This window comes from Saccostrea echinata, unplaced genomic scaffold (assembly GCF_033153115.1).
Source record: "Saccostrea echinata isolate AGI-Se365-2 ecotype Australia unplaced genomic scaffold, CSIRO_AGI_Sech_v1 ptg000028l, whole genome shotgun sequence".
In the NCBI taxonomy this organism is placed as follows: Eukaryota; Metazoa; Mollusca; class Bivalvia; order Ostreida; family Ostreidae; genus Saccostrea; species Saccostrea echinata.
Window position 1 is genome coordinate 11,961,263 of NW_026889777.1, and position 4,247 is coordinate 11,965,509.

Consider the following 4,247-nt stretch of genomic DNA (forward strand, 5'->3'; position numbering starts at 1 on the left):
ACATTTTATTGTAAAATGTTTTATGCGTCGTATTTTGTAAAAAATTGAAACTGAACACACTTCTTCTGACAGAAAAGAAAAGTTTCTTTTTGCAAGTTTTCACAAATCTAGCAAAAAATAATTTTTAAGATAATAAATTTTGAAAATTCACGAGGACATGAACAAAGATGTTTCACGACGGTGTAACTGACCCCGGTAGAATATTGACCGGGGGGTAAAATTTCTCCGTAGAAAAATGACCCCCCGGTCAATTTTCTACAGCAAGTAGGGTCATTTTTCGACCGTAGAAAACCCTTCCAGGCCGGTAATTCTACGACTCCACACACGTTGAAAAATGACCCCCATAGAAATCTGACCCCCTACTTTTTCACTATATTTTATAATTAAACCTTTAGAAATGAGGTGTGAAATGCGTTATTCCGATGTTGGGGAGGGTCGGTGAAGGCCTAGAGTCTCCTGATTTTTTTCTTTCAAATGTATATTGGAGGAAGAGCAAAGTACCTTCCCCTCCTTAACGCCACTTCTCAATACTAGCATGATATACAATGTATATGGTATGGTTATTTTTGCTTGCATCCCATATATATATAACCCGTTTTTTTTGGGGGGGGGGGGGGTCTCACAGGTTTTGTTCCAAAAATGACATGATATGTTTCTGACAATAGCTGTATGGAATGGATGTTATCGGAAACTATTTAAAGGACAAGTTTGTGGCCCCATACTTCTAGCTTAAAATTTGTGCCCGCTTTCAACCTGCCTCCACCCCAGCTTTTACATGTATCAGTTTCTGGATACACCATTGCATTGAAACAAAAAACGTATTGTATTATTATTTTTAGACAAGGAAAAAATTAGAGAAAGCACGGCATATGAAGCGTCCAATATGGAAATGCTATCATTAACTGTAATTGCTGCTTCATTTTTAATATCATATAATATCTTTTTCCCTCTTTTAGGTTCACTTATCCTTATCTATTACATGAATATTAATACCCCCGCTTCGAAGGAAATCGGGGTATATACCTTGTACCTTGCGAATCTCTCTGTTGTGTGTGCGGGGTGAGTGTTTGTATATGTCTGTCCGAAACATTTTTTTTCGTTGCAGTTTTCTCTGCAACAACTCATCGCAGATGCTTGAAATTTTAATACACTCTTTGGTTCGGCATGCTATACAGTGATATTCATTTTGGTACAAATCTTGTCCGTCTGTCTGTGCGGGTGGGGTATCACTAGAAAGCACTGGCTCATAGATTTGTTGTTTCCCTTGTAATTTGTGTACTTACAATTATTGCCTGTAGAACTATATTATCTCTATTGTAGGGAAAAACGAATGTATCTAAATAAAATTAACTATGAAACACTATATATATATTGTTTGTATCAGGATTGCTATATGAAAGACACTGATAGTCTCTAAAAAAAAAAAAAAAAAAAAAAAAAAAACACTATGGAATTCCATATACGACAGCCAACTGCTTACTGCCAACTGCTCACTGCTTACTGCCAACTGTTCACTGCTTACTGTCAACTGCTCACTGCTTACTGCCAACTGCCACACATATTTAAATTAATTTTCATATTTATATTGATATTTATGTGAATTTTCATAAAACCAGGCGCGGATCCAGGATTTTTTTTACAGGAGGGGCCAACCCCAGTAAAAAAAAAGAAGAAATTTCTTGACCAAAAAAAACAAAAAAAAACAAACAAACAAACAAAACAAAACAAAACAAAAAACAAAAACGTAAACTCCTTTCCTTAACGTAATAAACCTATTTCGGCGGGGGGGGGGGGGGGGGGATCTTATGCTTCATATCTATGACTTTTCATATCAACTTAACACGGATCCGCGTTTTCTAGGGGTGGGGGTTCCAAGGTCACTTTTAGTTGGTTTATTATAGATCTATACATTAAATAACTCTACAAATTCCAGGGGGTGGTCCGGACCCTCCCCCAACGACCCCCCTCTAGATCCATGTATGTAAAACATAACTTATTTGGGAAAATAAAGAGATATAAATCTTTCATTTGAAAAAAATATTTCACTATAGAAATTAACGGAAAATGGAAATTTATTTTCAAAACATCTTCCCCCGCGAAACAACAGATCCTTTTTTTCAGTTTTTATTCATTCCAAAGGTTTTGTTGTCTCACGGGGGGGGGGGGGGGGGGGGCACGTGTTTAAAAACTAAAAACAGGAAAATAGTCATTTTATTACCAATTTCAAATGAGATCACAAATAAAAAATGTACTTTATCATTTTATCAATCTCATATGTTAAACTTTACATAAGTTAAAACATACGGTGAGATTTAAGAGTCATTTATCCATTTTCATTTTCATGAGTATTTGAAAATGGTGATGTTTTCAGCCTGATTTCAACTGATAAAATTTTCTACCCCCATATGAAAGGAGTTGTAAATAAGAGCAATTAACTTTTTGTCACTGGTTTTTAAAATTAGTACTTAAAACTAATGAACTTTTCTTTGCATTCAGACAAGTTTTTATGTCCAAATTGTCATTTATATTGAATTAAATGGGTGGAAAATGTAGGCGGGAATCGAGAGTTAGTGTGCATAGTTCTTACAATTATTATAATAACAAAATTTGGCGGATTTAGGAATTTTTAAACTGTAAAGGCGAGGAAGGAATAAATCGGAAGAGGGGGTGTTTCCTCTTAAAAACAAAACATTTAATTTCTGCATTTCGTTGCAGGCAAATAATTTGATAGCTTTTTTTGATGCGGGTAAGGGTGGGGGGGTGGGGGGGAGGGGGGAGGGGTCACATAGGACAAAAGAACAAACTTTTTAAAGGGTCTTGGGTAACATTTGTTGGTATATGTATTTATAATAGAAATATTACTGAAAGTTATAATAACAAATAACTTTTGCCTAGTTTAAAATAACTAGTAATATCTTTCGGATTTTCTTTTTTTTTTATCCTAGAGAAAGTACCTATGTATGGGAATGTTTATATGTGTCTTATGTAAATCGTTTTAATGGCTAATGTTCGATCTGTTAGATTTGTAAAAAACATTCGTGGTGGTGGTGGTTTGGGGGGGGGGGGGCGAAACCACTAAATTTCCAGCATATACTATATACAGTTGTTCTCCCTTACGGAAGCGTATTAGTGCCACGTAATGTTTTTTTAAAATTGGAAAAGCCAACTTTAAAGTTGGAAAAGTCAAGATTAAAGTTGGAAAACCCAACTTTAAAGTTTGAAAAGCCAAGATTAAAGTTGGAATTACCAACTTTAAAGTTGGAAAAGCCAACTTTTAAATTGGAAAAGCCAAGATAAAAGTTGGAATTACTAACTTTAAAGTTGGAAAAGCCGACTTTAAACTTAGAAAAGCCAACTTTAAAGTTGGAATTACCAATTTTTAAGTAGGAAAAGCCAACTTTAAAGTTGGAATTTCCAACTTTAAAGTTGGAATTACCAACTTTAAATAAAAACATTACGTGGCACTAATACACTTCCGTAAGGGAGAACTACTGTATATAGTATATGTTGGAAATTTAGTGGTTACGCCCCCCCCCCCCAACCACCACCACCACCACCACGAATGTTTTTTACAGATCTAACAGATCGAACATTAGCCATTAAAACGATTTACATAAGACACATATAAAAATTCCCACACATAGGTACTTTTCCTAGGGTAAAAAGAAAATCCGAAAGATATATAGAGGATATTCAATGTTTTGTAGATGAATATGGAATTTATTTCACGAGTGGGACAGAATTTTTTGATATTTTCACGAGTGCAAAGCACGAGTGAAAATATAAAAAAAATCCTGTCTCACGAGAGAAATAAATTCCATATTCATCTACAAAACATTGAATTTTCTGTTTATTGCATTTTCTTTGAATTTTCCCTTTGCCTCTGTCTTTTCTTAACACAGTGTCATAGCTAGGCTTGACGTCATAGCTTAGTAGTTGCGAGACTGAAAATATTACATAGCGTGGATTTTAGCAACATATTTGGGAAGAAAATTACAGTTTTAGCTCTATCAAGATGTTTAGTTTCTATCTCTATCTTATGACAGGCCAGAAATTATTTTTTACTTACTTTGATATCCTTTCACACTACGAGAGAATATCATTTTGGTATTCTTTCACACTGTGAGAGAATATCAATTTTATTCAATAAATAAATCACAGTATTTCACCGTTGAAAATGTAATTATACTCGATATTTTAAACTAGGCAAAAGTTATTTGTTATTTTAACTTTCAGTAATATTTCTA